The 19687-nt window shown below is 30.4% G+C and overlaps 1 protein-coding gene across 2 annotated transcripts in view; it reads right to left on the minus strand.

Moving 5' to 3' along the window:
* The window catches only part of LOC140452118 (protein rolling stone-like), a 62644-nt gene extending 43850 nt beyond the window's left edge, over positions 1–18794 (minus strand). The window contains exon 1 of one of the 2 annotated variants that reach the window (XM_072546192.1): positions 18610–18794. The gene's annotated coding sequence lies outside the window, so the exon portion shown is untranslated. Of the gene's footprint in view, positions 1–4720; positions 4858–18609 lie in introns of those variants that run through there. The other variant, XM_072546189.1, reaches the window with a different exon arrangement.
* Positions 18795–19687: the final 893 nt, after the last annotated feature.

Consider the following 19687-nt stretch of genomic DNA (forward strand, 5'->3'; position numbering starts at 1 on the left):
TCGGTCGTACTGTGTCACCGAGACACTACGGAAACTACGGAACTGATTCCAATTACAGGCCATACGTTCGAAGATAAAGAGGAACTACTAAAAAGTAATCAGCAAAACCGCGATGAAGTCCAGCAAGGGCCGAAAATGGTCTAGCAGGCCAGCATGAGTGCCACAGCGAGGAATATGCTGTTCAGTAATGCTTGGACCCAAAATGAGTTGGCGCTAAGCGGAATTCGCAAATATAGATATAAGGTGTATATAAACAAGATCTTTCAAGATGGAAATATCTACGAAACCAAACAAACCGTGAATCTACAATATACAATACACCTTTTCATCGAATCCTGGCACCGACAAAATTTTCAATTTCTAATTTAACTGAGCTGCCACCGTGCTTCGGAGGCTACGAAAGTAGTCGTTAAGTCATGTTAGGGGCGCTTGCGCGACTTGAAACCCCTAACACTAGGCCTTAGCCAGAAGGTTACACGAACTTTACTTTACTTTTTTACACCTGTTCATAGCTGTTATAACATTTCATTTCCGTAATGTTTTAAAATGGCAGACGAACCCATTTTGTAAAATTATTTTAAATTTTAAAGTGACTACAGCGATGTCATTATTGTAGATTTGGCATACATACACACTCAAATACGCACAAATACATACACACATTAACACTTTTTTAAAACATCAGTGGGAATATCACATGCAGATGCACCTCAACTGGCTGCAACTACTTCACTTCCCAATCCCAAGGTGTAACACCATAATGACCAAGGAATTCATAGCAGAGCGATCTCCAGAGAGCTGGCGAATTCTGGGTGATTATAGCCTTGTGGCATGGGTGTCCTGCAGTGTCGGACAATATTTCGTCCTAACTTCTGGGAAAAAACAGTCAGCGAAATTGAAACAAAAAAAGATCGCTAATAATAGGGCTCAGAGATAAGAGAGGCGACTCCAGTCACGGATTCTGCCTCCGAGGAAGAGAACTAAATGTAATATTATTACCTCCCGCAACAACGTATCATTAAAATACCAAAGAACTCGAGCGGGCAGACTAGGTCATCTAGCAACGTCACAAAAGTATTCAGGAGGCCGGTGACACATAGACAGCGTCTTGATTCTTAACTAGATCAGACTCAAACAGAGATGATCATCAAAAAAACTGGAACAAACAGTGAATAAGGCTCCTATCAGAAGTCAGATTCAATTTCAGGAGTTCCATACAATAACGTTTAGTATAAGAACCCTCTGGGTTGTAACTGTGCTAACAAGTATACAAAAAATGAACTACTGGTTTATTTTTTCATGAACTAACGTTCGAAAAGGCTTTGATCCCAGAGTTCTGGGTTTACAACTGCCAAATAAGAAGTATATTGGTGGAGAGCTTATATATAGCCGATCTGCCAAAGTCCCAATGATCTTTATGATAGTCAAACCACAAAACACTGTTATTGATGAATTTTTGTTCCAGAGGTTTAACGATGCTAAAGATCAATATCATAAGGGAGTTGGAAGAGCTAGTGAGGGGTTGCAGAAAAATAGACTGCAATTGATCATCAGCTATGATGCAAATGCGCACCATCTGACCTAAGATAGTAAAAGGCAAATGAAAGAGGTGAGTTATTACCACAGTTTGTTATGGAATACGATTTATAAATACTAAACGTAGGAAACAAACCACTTTCGTAACATCACAACGAAAGGAGGTAAATGATATAATAGTGGCCTCGATTTATGTAGCTAGAACTGTGTCAGATAAGGTGTTTTGTTCAGGCCATGCACACATCAAGCCTATCAAAGAAGAAGTGTATCGTAACCATCGTAAAATAACCTGGGAAGCATATTAGGCAGAACTGAAATATTGTTAAGGTAGGGTTAAAGGGACAATAGCAGAATAGGCGTAAATAACCAGGAATATAAAGAGGTATTAGGAAAATATGGAGAAACAGCACGAACCAATAATGGCATAAGAATGCTAGACTTCTGTATGATGCACAATTTAGTAATAACCAACACATTTGTTAAACACAAAAATATCCACAAGTACACAAGAGAAGTTAAAAGTAGAAAAGATAAATCGATAATTGATTACATGTTAGTAGAAAAAAATAACAGGAGAAACGTAATAGACACAAAAATTAGAAGAGATCCAGAAATAAGAAGTGACTACTATTTAGTTGTAATGAAAGTAAAACAAAATAAGTCAGATAATAATACGTTAACAAATTGCAAGAAAAGGAACAAGAATATAAAACTATTAGGTCATATAAATTAAGAAATAACGAAATTACTGAGAAGTACCAGATGACCATAAATCAAAAGCTAGAAAATACTAAACAAAACATAGAGGGTCGAAACGTAGGACAACTATGGACCTACTTCAAAGAGGTTCTAATAAACATAGCGACAAAAGTATGTGGAACAAGTAAGAAGGGCAATAAAATAAAATAAACTGCATGATGGAATGAAAAATAAGAAAATAAGGAAATAAGAAGAAAAGTGCTTGGAAAATATACTTATAAAATAAAATACCAGACAACTATGAAGAATATAAAAAATACAGTAAATTGGTAAAAGAATTTGTTACAAAAGCAAAAAAGGACAAATGGACAGAATTTGGAGAAAAGATGGAATCAAACAGTAAAGAGAATCAGAAACTGTTGTATTGAGTTTTAAAATTAATGAGAAAAGAAAAACTGTAAGACATAAAAAACATAAAGAATAAAACTGGTGAACTTCTCACAGAAGAAAATGAAATAATGAACAGATGGAGAGAATAATTCCGAGAGATGCTAAAAACACACTGCTATTAAGAAAAAAACAATCTGTTGAACCAAAGAATAGAAGCTGATAATGTAGATCAAATAACCATAAATGAGCTGCAACAAGCTATGGCAGAAATGAAAAATGGAAAGGCATCAGGGTATGACAGAATAACAAGTGAAATAATAAAAAAAATGCGACAAAATTCAACAGAATTATTACTAAAGATGTTTAATCCCATATGAAGAGAAGAATAAATACCAATTGACTGACAGAAGGCTCAAATAGTACCGATTTATAAAAAGGGTGATAATCCACCACATTATGAAATCTGGCGAGAGAGGGTTTGGAGATAGAGAAATGATAGGTATGCCCAAGCTTGTATGTCCCAGAGAAGAAAGTTTGACGGTGGTGGAGTCATGGTTTGGGCTGGAATCTCATTTGAAGCTCGAACTGAACTTATTTTCATTAATGGCTGCCTAAATGCTCACCGGTATATATAGGATGTTTTGGCAAAAGCATTAGTTCTATTTGGTCCATTTGTTGGGGACACCTTTGTCTTTATGTATCGCACACGATCGCATACTGCAAGAATCATGACAAATTACTTGGGGGAAGTAGAAATTTATACTCTTGAATGGCCAGCCTGCTGCCATGATCTGAATATCATCAAACATCTTTGGGATGGACTTCATCGTAGGGTTAGAAGTCAACCAGACCAGCTAGAAAGTCTTGCAGAACATCAAAACATGCTTCGTGAAGAATATGAAGGTATTCCTTAAGTTTTAATTAAAAATTGGTTCCTTTCCCTTCCAAATTATATGCAAACGGTTATTAATATTTTAGGGCATAATACCCGATATTAGACAATTTTCTTTAAGTTCAAGGTTATTATATAACAGATAATAATAATGGAATTTAAAAAACGATGAACCTATACCATGTAGTGAACAATAAATTCATAAATAAGACTGAAATTACAAAAAAAAAACAAAAATAATTAACAGAACGACAAAAAAAATAAATACAGAGTAAAATATCTGAGATGAATTCGAGGAGTTACCAAAAGATATAGACTACGGAACACTCAAATAAGAGAAGATTTGCAAGTCAATATTAGAATATATTGAAAGAAGGCAACTCAGTTGGTGGGGTCATCTTCAGAGAATGGAGAATACAAAACCGGTGAAAGAAGTTTAGCAGGCAAAAACCCAAAGACAAAAGAAGAAAGGTAGACCACGACAAACATGGAATAGAACCCTAGAAAACATTATCGAAAAAGGGGAACAACATGGACAGAAGCAAGAACGCTGGCCAGAAATAAGAAGGAATGGGTCAAATTTGTACATAATGTAAATATACAGTAGAATATAGTTAAGTTTACAAATAACATTAAATATATAAAAAGGGGTGATAACGCACTGAACCTAGGCATTTATAATTTCATAAAGTTGTCATATTAGCGTTGTGGGGGATGACAACATAAATTGGTTACCCTTATTTCACTTGCATGTTATGAATATTGTTCTGTTCACTTTCAATTTTATCTTTCTACTTTTTTCCTGTTTGCGATAATTTCATTATTTAAAGAATGATAAATTTTATCGTTCTCTTCGCTCTGTTGGCTCGGGAGACCTTTCAAACGAAAAAAAATTTCGATGATATCTCACACACTTTATTTTTTTCTCACACACGTTTTATTTAAATTTAAAGATAAAAAATGCCTAATTATAGACCCTATGTATTGCTAGTAATTATTTACTTTCAGATGAATTTTACACAGGAAGTCTTTTTATAGGATATTTTGACGGGAATTTCAATTGAATATTATTAGAGAATAAAACGAAAATAAAATAAAAACTTAAAATAGTGAAATTTGCAAAAAAATGACGTAGAAATATTGAAAACTTAGCTAAAATAATATAATACAGTCTGATAAAAATATAATCTGAAAACAACTTACCAAAATTTTGCACAAAATATGTAGTACTTATACCTGTCTCTCATAACATCAACTATCTAGTTATTGAATATACTCAGTATACAATATACTCTATACATCATCAAAAAGTTAGACAACAGAATTAATAATCGGTATAGATAATCTTTTTTCTACATAAAACATTGTTATCTTTCAATTATATGGATATGTAAATGACAATTAACTTTTATCACATTACAGCCACCAAATATTTGGCAAATTTAAATACTAGTTCAAAACTAGATCTCTAGTGACAATTGGACAGTAGTGACTACAAAATAAGATTATTGCACATAGTAATATTTAGAATTTTTAATATTAAGTTACTGTAAGATACATCTATAAACATAATCTCACATGGAAATTTCAGGTCAAAAGCTTATGGCTGTATTGTTATAAAGTGTAATTATAAGAATAAGCAGATAATTGGGTAATAAATAAACGAAACAGGTCCAAAATCACAGCAACTGAAATGGAGTTCATGAGAAGAAGCTGCAGAGTGACAAAAATGGATCGCATCAGAAATGAGGAGATAAAATGAAGAATAGCAGTAGAACAAGACATACTCAGCTACATCGAAGAAAAACGTTTAATTTGGTATGGACATGTGAGAGGAACAGATCATACAAGGTGGATAGCAAAGATTTCGGATTGGAGCCCAATAGGAAGGAGGAAAAGAGGTAGACCCCGAAGATCATGGAGGGATGAAGTGGACGAGGCCATGGAAAGACGAGACCTTAGAGATGGAGAGTGGCAGAACAGAAAGGACTGGAGACGTTGGCTGAAAGAAAGAAGGCGGCGACAGCTGTAAAAATCCTTATATAGATAGATAGATATAAGAATAAATTAAATCATGAATCACATAAATTAATCCATATGAAATAACAACTTTAGAAACTATGCCGTCAATTTTTATCGGTCCAGGTGGCTATACAGGTAAGGTAAACTTACCACTCAAGGGCGGCTATTTTGGTCAAACATTTTTGTATAGCATTTATAACTTAGGTGAGTAATACAAAAATAATGACCTGTGAGCTAATGCCGTACAAAAATATTGGTACCAGTAGGAGGAACAATCTTTGATTTTTATAAAATTTTGACCCCATGTATGGCAATTTGATACAGTACGGCATCCATACACATAGTTTCGCATCGTTATTTAGATAACTTTTTTTGCAGGGCCGTACGTACATATCGGCTGGTTCATGTACGTTCATTGGTGAGAATTCTAGTGCGTAACCCTTGATTTGAACCCCCATTCGTTGAGATCATTTAAAAATGTACGGCATTAATTCCAAATGATTACTTGATACGTAAAAGAACTTTTGGCAACTATGCTGTCTAAAAGTTATTGTTCTTGCAATTGTTTATAAACAGTTATCTGTATTTGGGAATATAATTGTTGTTTATTCGATAAGATAATTATTTCTTGTACGGCAGTAAAATTTTTAGTCAAAAACTAATAAACTAATTTATAGCCGGTTATAATAAATGGTACAAATTAAAAATTTTAAAAAGAAAACAAAAACAAACATTTAAAAATTGAACATATTTTTTATTGTACTCTGTGGTGTATGTTATGTTATATTTTAAATCATGTGGCTGTTATTAGTTACTTAAAAGTAGACAAATGAAAAAACAATGTTGTACATTTTTAATTGATGGATTTTGTACAGCTGATATAGTCTACTGGAATTTTTAGTCTAGCATGCATTTCTTGGATGACGCAATTTTATTCTTTTGAGATCAAGAGAACGTACTGGTCATTCCATCGATCCTCGCCTCCCTATCTACCGATTTTTAAATATTCGGTTGACACACTGTTAAAAGTGATTTGTTAATGGGTGGTACTCCATCTTGCTGAAAGTATACCATATTCGCTGGAACTTGTGGAGGCTATACCTACGCAAGTTTTTAAAGCCAGAATAATGATGATGATCAAAGTCGTCTTCCATGAGTTCCTGAGTTGGTATCATTTTATAAGGACGTCTTTTAATGTTCGAATAATCGATGAATGGCAAACATCAAACATTGGGACTGTTTTTCGGCTAGCAGTATATGGGTTTTCCTGAAACTCAAGCATAATATCCAATTTGGCATTATCACTTATTGTATGGGTAGCTGCTTTTTTATCTGCCTCACACTTAAAAGTTCGCGAAATTGCTTTTTTATTTTACTAATTTTCCCTTTGGATATAGGCGGCAAGTTTGGAAATATTTCATGAAATAAGCGAGCAATATCCATTTGTGTTCGTGTGTTGTTCCCATTTCTTCAAGCATCTGTAGAATTGTTATTTTGCACATATCTGTTAAATGTGCTATTGTTCTGATATTCAGTTAACGAAATTCAAACTAGTATAAAATTCAGATCTACTATCATGTAGACAGACAACAATTTGCTAAGTTCAGGCGTTTTAGACTAAAGTAAACAAAACTATTATAAAATATTTTTTTTATTTAAAATCAGTAAAGAAGAACGCGTTATTATATGCAGGAGAAACAATGACGATGGTTAAAAAAGATGAAGAAGACTTAAGAATAGCAGAGAGAAAGATTATGAGAACCAATCAGAATAGAGCAAAATGAATACAGAAGCAGAACAAATGCAGAGATTAAGGAAGAACTTAAGGAAGACATCGTGACTAAAATAAAGCAATGCAGAGATAGATGGTTAGGTCACATTTGGCGAGCAGGAGATGAGGCAGCGACATACGCAATGATAGAATGGAATCCAGGAGGAAGAAAGAGAAGGGGAAGACCAAGATCAAAGTGGCTGCAAGAAGTTGAAGAAGACCTCCAAAGGGCAGGAGTCAGAGAATGGAGAGGAAAACCTAGAGACAGGAAAAAATGGAGAGATATTGTCAAGAAGATAACATAAACAAAAGGGACTGATCCACCCAAGAAATAGGATCTAGAAAGCATTCGCGGTTTAACCCCACGCTGGGGTATATAGCCATTATATATATATATATATATATATATATATATATATATATATATATATATAAAAGAACGCTGAGTTTTGAGAAATAGTTTTGCTTATTTCCTCATTATCAAGACCTTCATGGGACATAAGCATTGAGTGTGTTGTAGGGGAATAAGTTAGCTGAACCCAGCAGCCAAACTGTTTTCATCTGTGTTACTGGGCAGAATAAAAAAGTGGACAGAGGCAAGAATTTTATTGGAATACCAGTCAGGTTATAGAGATGAATATTCTACATTAGATTAACTGTTTAACTCGACAAGTATAATTCAAATACGAAGAGCAAGGGGTTATAAGACAGCTTATGTTTTGTTTGTGGACTTCAGTAAAACGTTTGATACCATTGATCGACAAGCGCTGCATTACAATCATTACTACGTAAATACAGAATGAAGTGGTTCAGAAAAAGTAGATTGCAAAATTTGCAATAAATCTGAAAACACTTAATACTTTCTAAACATTTAAAAATAAGACATTGTACACGAGATATGTCCAGAATATTCTGAGGAATCTAAAAATTGAATAATATACAAAATGTATTTGAAATAAGAAAGTTGGTATTGACCACTGTTTTTTAAACACGCCCCCCATTTATTTATTATCAAATATCACCCCTGTTTAATTCTACTTTATGTTCAGTTTATCTCATTATCTACTGACTTAATACAACACTGAATTAGAATGCATTTTGTTTATATGTTTTTTGTTATTAACAAATATTTCTTTCAATTAAAATTGTTTTCTGTGAATATTTTAATTAAAAATTTGGGCTATTCATGTCTCTGCTAATACTTCGCCGTAATGAAACAAAGAATTGTCATGTCACAAAAAATTAAACTTCCCAACAATGTCTATGCATAAAAGGTTTTCGGTTTAATTGGGACAATATAAGTTAATAGTTGAACTTCGAACTATTAATTTATTGCAGGTGGGAACAAATGCGTGTGATGAACACCCACGAATGTTTCGTTTTAGAATAAATATCTGCAACAATAAACTAATTGCACAGGACTTATCTATATTATCAATCTTTATATCAATCATATACATAGGATTACTTATTATTAAACTTTATAATATATAAATATATATATATATATATATATATATATATATATATATATATAAGTAGACTTCGGCAAATATGCATATTGCATATTTTGCATATTGTGCATATTTTATGCAAATATTTCATATTTTGGCATATTTGTATAAAAGTTTGCATAAAGTGCATAAAAGTTCAGATTTTTATACTGTATTTGAAAATTTTTAAACATACCAATTTATTTCAATTCTTGTATAAAATTTTGTAGTCATTTTAATCAAGAAATGATCTAAGTACGTAATCTCTACAGGTACAAAACATTTACAATTTCAAAGAAGATCAATTTAAGTAGCCCTCAACATTCTTAGAAAGTCTCGGTCAATGAGGCATTCAGTTATTGGATAATCGCTAAGGGTTCGCTCATTTGCATTTTATGATCTAATCCCCAAATCAATCTACAATTTATTGTATCTTAACAGCAGGTAAACGGCTAATAGTTTTGTTCCTAATTTAGGGATTTTCCAAAATCTCCCAGTTTATTGAATTAGGTACCTAAACATTTCTAATTTGATGCTCAGATTTGTAAATCATTTTTGTTTTGATATTCAAAGCGTAAACACTCGTTGTGCGTAACAAAAAGGAAGATTGTGATTTTATAATGCCTAAAACAACGAGTGCTTCAACTTGGATTAAACCTTATAAAGAGCTGTCTATGGATATGGGAAAAATCTACTGTTCAGTCTGTGGCAAAATTGTAAGTATCTAATATTTTCTATTAAATATCTAATATTTCATACATACAGGGTGTTTCCAAATGACACTTACAACGTTTGACTGTAGATACTTCTCGAAAAATTGAACAAAACGATATAGTTAATGAGGGGTCAAACTTATTTACTTTTCGAGATACAGGGTGTTAAAATTAAAAAAAATTAAATTCTTTTAGTTAATAACAACAATAACTTTAAAACCAATAAACGTATTTACTTGAAATTTAGTACTCGTAGGTTGTTTTTAAATGAAAAATAGCGTCCTTTAGTGAGAAAAAATTGTCCATGGTACATTACAATGGTGTGTATTTAGAAAAATTTTTCACCTTTACTTTTTTTTATGAAGTCAGCTATTCTAAAACACAATTATTTTTATTGTAATTGAATTAACAAAAAAAAAACTTTTGTTGAATTTTAAAATAAGTTATATGATGTACTAATGGTTAGTAACAAAAACTAATTTGTGGTTTAATACTGCATTTAAAACACTTTGCGAGTGTTTTTTTTTTCCAAACCAGTTATTTGATTAACCAAAAACACCTTGTATATTTTTATATTTTAAAGGTTGGGTTAATATAAAGGTTTTTATTTTTATTTATAGATAGCATGTGAGAAGAAATTTCAGATAGACCAACATGTGAGAACTGCTTCACACATTGCAAAAAAAGGAAAAATAGGAGGAAAACATCAAACTTCAATGGCTAAATGTTTCCAATCTACTTCAAAAAAATTAGATGAGCAAGAAACTTTTAATGAAGACTTGTGTCGCGCATTAGTGTCTGCAAACATACCGCTTTCAAAATTAGCAAATGTAAATTTTAGTTCGTTTCTAAAAAAATATTGCAAACTTAATGTTCCAAGTGATCGGTCTCTAAGAAGAAATAATGTGAACGGGCTATACTCGTCGGTGTTAATTAATATTAAGGAAGAAATTGCAGATAATTATTTTTACATATCTGTAGACGAAACCACTGATTCCTCAGGAAAGTATATTGCTCATTTATTGATTGGTGTTCTTAAAGAAGATACCTTACCAAAATCTCATCTTATTTCATGCCAGCAACTTGAGAAAACAAATGCTTTAACAATTTCGCGTTTTATACAAGAAACATTAGCAACTTTTTTTCTTCCGACAACTATTCCTTCTAATAAATTACTGCTTATTTTATCGGATGCTGCTCCTTATATGGTGAAAGCAGGACAAAATTTAAAAATATTTTTCCCAGATTTAATACATGTGACTTGTGTACCGCATGGATTAAACAGAGTTGCAGAGGAAATACGAAAAAAGTTTCCTCTTGTAAATACCATGATATCCAGTGTCAAAAAAGTATTTCTTAAATCTCCTATAAGAATTCAACTTTATAAAGAAATGCTACCTAACATGCCTCTTCCACCACTACCTATTTTAACGCGATGGTGAACATGGTTAGAAGCATCTAATTTTTATGCAGATCATTTTGTTAAAATAAAGAACATAATTGATACGTTAACAGATGAAAGTTCCCAATCTCTTTTGGATTCTAAACAAACTTTTCAGAGTAACTTGCTTCAACAATAACTTTCATTTATAAAATCAAATTTTAATTTTGTTCAAAAAACAATTACTCAGTTAGAATCACCAAAACTGTCATTGTTCGAAAGTACAGCATTAATAAAAGAATTTGCGTCATGCTGTCGGAACGTTAGAGGTAATATTGGAAAAGATATTTTAAAAAAATTTGAAGCTACTATGGAAAAAAATAAAGGTTACCATATTCTTTCTGAAGTAGTGTTCTAGCTGGAAATATTTCGGAAACAATTAATTTAGAACCAAATGTTTTGGTTAGTTTGAAAAATGCTCCCGTTACATCAGTTGATGTTGAACGAAGTTTTTCCATATATAAATATATGTACTCAGAGAGAAGCCACCACAGAAGTACCAGAGAGTTTTTGTTAGAAAATTTTGAACACCACTTGGTCATTTATTGTTACCATAATTCTAAATAAGTTTATTCATACTTAAAAATGATGTAGTTACTTAAAATAAATGTAAATCTTAATGAACAGTAGGAAATATTTAGTTATGTACACTTTTTTTTTTAAATAAAATTGTTACTATTTTACGATTTTTTTATTTATTTGTATGCATATTTTGTAAAATATTTGCATATTTTCGGGTAAACACGTGCATATTTATGCGAATATTTTCTACATTTTTATTTGCATATTTGCCGAAGTCTAGTGATAATATTTATATCAAGGGAAGTACGCCAATGATTTAGACTGGTTTTCAGGAACGCAATTAATTTCGGGTGTCTGTTGTATAACTGTAGTGTATATAAAATTATAAATTGGATAATATTAATTAATTTAATTTGTACATAAAAGTGAAATACAAGAGCCAAGTGTGGATATATTTAAAAAATTTGCAATATTCAATATTCACATTGCAAAATAATAGGAACTGTGCTATTTTCACCTCCCGGAAAAACCGGAAAGTCCAGGAAAAATCAATTAGTTAAATTTTTCCATAAAAAAATTGAATTTTACTATTATTTCGTAAGAAATATTTAAATGCTATCGATTACTGTATTATTTATATAAATACATAATAATAATTATTAATTCTTTTTGTAAAGTACAAAAAGATTCATTTCAAAATTTATTTTAAAACCATTTATTCAGAGTGTAAAAACTCTTTTAAAATAAGTCTTTTCATATTTTAATTTAAATAAACACCTTTAGAGTATTAATTTATAATTAATATTATATATTTATATAAGAAATATACATCAATTATTAAATTTTAAATATTTCTTACGAAATAATAGTAAAATTCAATTCAATTTTGCAGCGCGCTTCAATTTGAAGTTTCATAATAAAAAACGGAGCTCGAAAAGTTCTCCCTCCACTTTAACATCGCTATATTTTGCGAGTACGATCATTTTATGATATCCAATCGTAGGCCACGATTGGACCATAAAATATAGATCTTCACTTATAATCTGTTCAATTTTCAGCTCATAATGTTAATAAACAATGGAAACATAATTTTAAGAAAAAAATACTATCTTATCTATTGGTTATAGAAAGTTCTTTTTTTAGGATTGTGATTTTTCACCATCTTTTCAGTGAACAGAATACAAGCGTGTGACATAAAAATATCTTTTATAAGTTTAAAGTCAGCTCTTTTTCAAACTGTTTTTTTTTTAACAATTTTGATAAAATGTTGAAAATTTTTTTAAATATCTTAAAACCGAAGCCTCAAAGAATCGATTGCGATTTACTAAATACCTCTAGATTCACTGGTTGGGCAAGTACAATTATTTAAATATTCACTCTCCCGCATAAACAAATTGAATACCTTATAAACTATCTGGTTGATCTAGCTGAGATTTAGTACCATTAATAACTCATTAATTTCCATAATTTCAGGAATCATATTACATATACAATATTCAACAAACAAAGTTCTTACCATTTATAGTTGACTGCAAAAATATGGGTGTTTTGCAAATATCTCGGTCAATTATTTTGGGTTTTAATTTAGAAACATAAGATTAAGGATTTATTAAGATCTACATCTTTTATTTGAATCATTTTCCTCTAGAATATATATATATATATATATATATATATATATATATATATATATATATATATATATATATATATATATATATATATATATATAACAAACGTTTTATAGTGAAAAAATAATTTTTTTACTTTTTATAATTGTTTCAAAAAAACAAAGCAGAATCAGCTGTACGTCTTCAAGGATTTGTCATCAGCTATACGTTTCGGGAGCTTAAAAAACCTGTATAAAATTTTTGCGTGAGAGCGATGATTTTTTCACATATAGACTGCGGTAATATTACATTTTTTCATAAAGTTACCATAATTATTATTATAAATATCATAGTTAGAAACTAAATGCAAATTACAAAAATCAATTAGTCATATGATTGAAACCCCTTTCTTGCCTGTTAGACATGTCTATGATAAATGGTGGCGTAAGAACAAAGATTTTTAAGAATAAAGAATGCTGCGTGATGTCAAGTTGACGAAAGTAGACAGAAGTCAGAAGGCACACAGATTCAGCCATGTATGGTCCGTGTAAAAAAACTTGACTTTAACCAAGACTGGTTTTCATGAATTCATATTTATTACATTTTACAAGCAACTTCATCAGAGATTGTACAAAAATATGCAAATTTTGAACCAGTAGAACATATAAAAATATTTCAGTGACCGATTTCGCCGCATTTTTAATTCAGGAATGATTATCGCATAACTTTTGGTTTTAGATATAATTTTATGGTTATGATCTCCTAAATTTAACCGGTCCACCAACAATCAACCAGTTAAATACTTCCCAAGTTTAAGCAGTTGTTCAACATACATCGTTTCAAAAAGTAAAAGTCGCTGTCCTGTCAAAAAATTAAATTAATAAAAATTAATAACAAAATTGTCTAAATTGTAAAAGTATGCAATTACTGTTAAATTAAAACAATTATAAATTTATGTATGTCAAAAGTATGTCATTATTTCATAATATAGATTTCAAGATATTTTCTTAATACAATTTACTTCATTTAAATATTATGTTTGTATGGGATTAAGCCACAATTATTGGTTGTAATGAAAATCACATGTTTAATTAACAATTGTTTGACGTTTCGATTTCCACTTTGGAAATCGTTTTGAAAACAGATTATTATACAAATTCAGAAAAATGTATAACCACAGTTTTTGTTATTGGTTATGTTATTTCAAAATTGACATGCTGGATCTTAATTTTCACTTCGGAAATGGTTTTCGAAATACTAATAGATGACTTTAAAATAATATTGCCAAAGTTTGAGTTGTTTTCCTAGGACGACTTTATTAGAAGATAGTTCATTCGATTACATTAAATCAACTTTGACTTGACGGAATACCAGTCAGAAAAATTATAGCACGTTATTTGTTTTTAAAAAAGCGACCACATGCAGTGATGACAATAAAATTCTCCATTTAGTGATAGTTATGTCTGTAGTTTTCCGGGTTTGACTCCGCGTTAAATAGTTTTGTTTTTGAGAAAACCTCGTAAGTTCATCTCATCCACTATTTCTAGTTTTCATCTTCTTGGTGGCTTTCCTCTTTCCTTTGCTTTCGGGTGTCCAATCATAAATTTTCTTTGTTAAAAGAAACTTTAATAAAAGTGATTTACATCATCTGTGCTGAAGTAAGCGATTTTTATTTATTATTATCAACAAATTGCAATCTTCATACGAAATAAATACACAAAATCGAAACCTCAATTTTTAAACAAGCTGAACTGAAAAACCTGTCCCTAATCAGTAATTTATCGATAGGAGACAGGACCGGCTTTTAGAAATCGAACATGTCAATTATTGAAAACAATAATAATGGCTAATATAAGTCATACATCTAATTTACCCACTACAAATTCAAAATCATATTCACAGATTAAAAAACAACAGAAGGCAACATCATTTCCAACCAAACAACAAACTATAGAAATAAATTATATTAACGTACCCAAACTGGAAGAATATTTTTTTGCCTAATTACAAATAACTGAATATGCGTATATTTATTAACCAAGGAATGTGTAGATGACCACTTACAAAAGTCCAATGGAAAAATGAAAGTAAACCATGAAGTCCTTTCCATTTGTATATTATGTAATTACGCCAAGTCAAAGACTTATATTATCTAATGTATGCCCAACTATGCCACATTAGACCCTAGAACAAGAACTGTTTCAATTCTGACAAGAACAAGGATGTCAGAAAAAATTGAGTGGAGTGACTGTAGATGGCAATTGATTGGATCCCTCGTCGCATGGTGAATCCGGAAGGAATTATCAATAGATGTAAGATAACTATAAATGTAAAACACTTATTAGTGTAAAACACTTATTATTTATCGTGTAAAAAATTAATTAAATCATTGTACATATTAAAAATAATCGCAAGTAAATGTACCTAATGTCGCTAATAACCATTAGTAATTGGTATGACTGGTATTAAATAAAAAAATGTATATACCATTAAATTAATTAGAATCCTAGCAATGACACAAAATTGAAGATTTTTTGGTTATAGCCATGTTCTTAGAGTTATATTTATTTAAAGATATTTATTAGTCCTAGAAACCATTTTTAGACAGTCTTTTCATAAATAGATACCTGGAACCTGAATTTGTTTTAAAGCAATAATAAACACTTATTAATAGACTTCGGCAAATATGCAAATAAAAATGTAGAAAATATGCGCATAAATATGCACGTGTTTACCCGAAAATATGCAAATATTTTACAAAGTATGCATACAAATAAATAAAAAAATCGTAAAATAGTAACAATTTTATTTAAAAAAAAAAGTGTACATAACTAAATATTTCCTACTATTCATTAAGATTTACATTTATTTTAAGTAACTACATCATTTTTAAGTATGAATAAACTTATTTAGAATTATGGTAACAATAAATGACAAAGTGGTGTTCAAAATTTTCTAACAAAAACTTGTGGCTTCTGTCTGAGTACATATATTTATATATGGAAAAACTTCGTTCAACATCAACTGATGTAACGGGAGCATTTTTCAAACTAACCAAAACATTTGGTTCTAAATTAATTGTTTCCGAAATATTTCCAGCTAGAACACTGACTACTTCAGAAAGAATATGGTAACCTTTATTTTTTTCCATAGTAGCTTCAAATTTTTTTAAAATATCTTTTCCAATATTACCTCTAACGTTCCGACAACATGACGCAAATTCTTTTATTAATGCTGTACTTTCGAACAATGACAGTTTTGGTGATTCTATGTTGGATGGAATGTTAGGTAGCATTTCTTTATAAAGTTGAATTCTTATAGGAGATTTAAGAAATACTTTTTTGACACTGGATATCATGGTATTTACAAGAGGAAACTTTTTGCGTATTTCCTCTGCAACTCTGTTTAATCCATGCGCTACACAAGTAACATGTATTAAATCTGGGAAAAATATTTTTAAATTTTGTCCTGCTTTCACCATATAAGGAGCAGCATCGGATAAAATAAGCAGTAATTTATTAGAAGGAATAGTTGTCGGAAGAAAAAAAGTTGCTAATGTTTCTTGTATAAAACGCGAAATTGTTAAAGCATTTGTTTTCTCAAGTTGCTGGCATGAAATAAGATGAGATTTTGGTAAGGTATCTTCTTTAAGAACACCAATCAATAAATGAGCAATATACTTTACTGAGGAATCAGTGGTTTCGTCTACAGATATGTAAAAATAATTATCTGCAATTTCTTCCTTAATATTAATTAACACCGACGAGTATAGCCCGTTCACATTATTTCTTCTTAGAGACCGATCACTTGGAACATTAAGTTTGCAATATTTTTTTAGAAACGAACTAAAATTTACATTTGCTAATTTTGAAAGCGGTATGTTTGCAGACACTAATGCGCGACACAAGTCTTCATTAAAAGTTTCTTGCTCATCTAATTTTTTTGAAGTAGATTGGAAACATTCAGCCATTGAAGTTTGATGTTTTCCTCCTATTTTTTCTTTTTTTGCAATGTGTGAAGCAGTTCTCACATGTTGGTCTATCTGAAATTTCTTCTCACATGCTATCTATAAATAAAAATAAAAACCTTTATTTTAACCCAACCTTTAAAATATAAAAATATACAAGGTGTTTTTGGTTAATCAAATAACTGGTTTGGAAAAAAAACACTCGCTAAGTGTTTTAAATGCAGTATTAATCCACAAATTAGTTTTTGTTACTAACCATTAGTACATCATATAACTTATTTTAAAATTCAACAAAAGTTTTTTTTTGTTAATTCAATTACAATAAAAATAATTGTGTTTTAGAATAGCTGACTTCTAAAAAACTGACTAAAAAAAAGTAAAGGTGAAAATTTTTTCTAAATACACACCATTGTATTGTACCATGGACAATTTTTTCTCACTAAAGGAAGCTATTTTTCATTTAAAAACAACCTACGAGTACTAAATTTCAAGTAAATACGTTTATTGGTTTTAAAGTTATTGTTGTTATTAACTAAAAGAATTTAATTTTTTTTAATTTTAACACCCTGTATCTCGAAAAGTAAATAAGTTTGACCCCTCATTAACTATATCGTTTTGTTCAATTTTTCGAGAAGTATCTACAGTCAAACGTTGTAAGTGTCATTTGGAAACACCCTGTATGTATGAAATATTAGATATTTAATAGAAAATATTAGATACTTACAATTTTGCCACAGACTGAACAGTAGATTTTTCCCATATCCATAGACAGCTCTTTATAAGGTTTAATCCAAGTTGAAGCACTGGTTGTTTTAGGCATTATAAAATCACAATCTTCCTTTTTGTTACGCACAACGAGTGTTTACGCTTTGAATATCAAAACAAAAATGATTTACAAATCTGAGCATCAAATTAGAAATGTTTAGGTACCTAATTCAATAAACTGGGAGATTTTGGAAAATCCCTAAATTAGGAACAAAACTATTAGCCGTTTACCTGCTGTTAAGATACAATAAATTGTAGATAGATTTGGGGATTAGATCATAAAATGCAAATGAGCGAACCCTTAGCGATTATCCAATAACTGAATGCCTCAGTGACCGAGACTTTCTAAGAATGTTGAGGGCTACTTAAATTGATCTTCTTTGAAATTGTAAATGTTTTGTACCTGTAGAGATTACGTACTTAGATCATTTCTTGATTAAAATGACTACAAAATTTTATACAAAATTTTATATAAAGAATTGAAATAAATTGGTATGTTTAAAAATTTTCAAATACAGTATAAAAATCTGAACTTTCATGCACTTTATGCAAACTTTTATACAAATATGCCAAAATATGAAATATTTGCATAAAATATGCACAATATGCAAAATATGCAATATGCATATTTGCCGAAGTCTACTTATTAAGTATGTAATAACTAATTAATATAATGCCATCTAAATATTTCAACAAAATTATAAAATAATTTTATTGAGACCTCAACTGAATTGTTTATAAATCTTCCTACTAGAGAAATCTTGTAATTATGTAATATTATTTCTTACCGAATGAATACTAGATTGGAGGAAAACTACACACACAAGTAAATAAATCTTAAAAATTTGTATTACAAAACTATAAATTCCGGAAACAACAAAAATCTGTTCTTTTAGGTGACGTCAAAAAACCGCATCCCGGATTGATAATAGAAAGACACCACCCTCACTTACGACATTGTTAAATCCCAAGTTAAATTAATTGTATACGAAAATGCAATAACATTGGAAATTAAAAGGATCTATCACGTATGACGTAAATATTTAATTTGGAAAATATATTATTAGTATGATATAATTTACTATTAGTTTTAGGAAAAAACCATAACGCTGATAAAGAAAATAGCAATTTTATTTGTTTTAAAATTGTTGTTATGCACATTTGTGGCGTTACAAAGTTAGATTATTGATTTTTAGTCATTTCTGTTGCATTCTTGATTAGATTAACACGTTAAACGCCACGAAAAGTAAGTGTGCATCTCATACACTTAATTTACTAACACCAAGAGAAGCATCGTCTCAGGCTGCGTGGTACAACCGTGATTGACAATACACATTTATTTATATGGATACATTTTCTAAGTACTCTTTTATACATGTAGCCTGCATTTTTAAAATACTAGTGTCTAAAAATAAAACAATATATTATTATGTAGCTTCAAACTAAGTTTTATTTATATATAACTGTTTTTTTAATGCAAAAGATAAGTAAATCTTCTTTAAAATTAGCAATACATGTTTCTAGTTAAGAAATAAATGAAAAGTATAATATTTGTGTACAAATGTCTATAGATTACATGAATGAACCTCGCAAAGCACGTAATACAATTGAATTTTTTGCACTGAATGCACCTGAACCGAGAAAAGATAGTTTTAGTTTGTGCAAATGTTCTATCATTATCTGCTGAATTTACCAAGAAAGATGGTAAAAGATGGATAGACGACGTAGAGAGGGATCTTAAAACCATGAACATCAGGCAGTGGCGAAGAAAAGTATCTGACAGGGCAGAATGAAAGAACATTGTTAAGCAGGCCAAGACTCATAAAGGGTTGTAGCGCCATTAGAGAAGAAGATCTGCTGAATTTT

This window comes from Diabrotica undecimpunctata, chromosome 10, assembly GCF_040954645.1.
Source record: "Diabrotica undecimpunctata isolate CICGRU chromosome 10, icDiaUnde3, whole genome shotgun sequence".
NCBI lineage: Eukaryota > Metazoa > Arthropoda > Insecta > Coleoptera > Chrysomelidae > Diabrotica > Diabrotica undecimpunctata.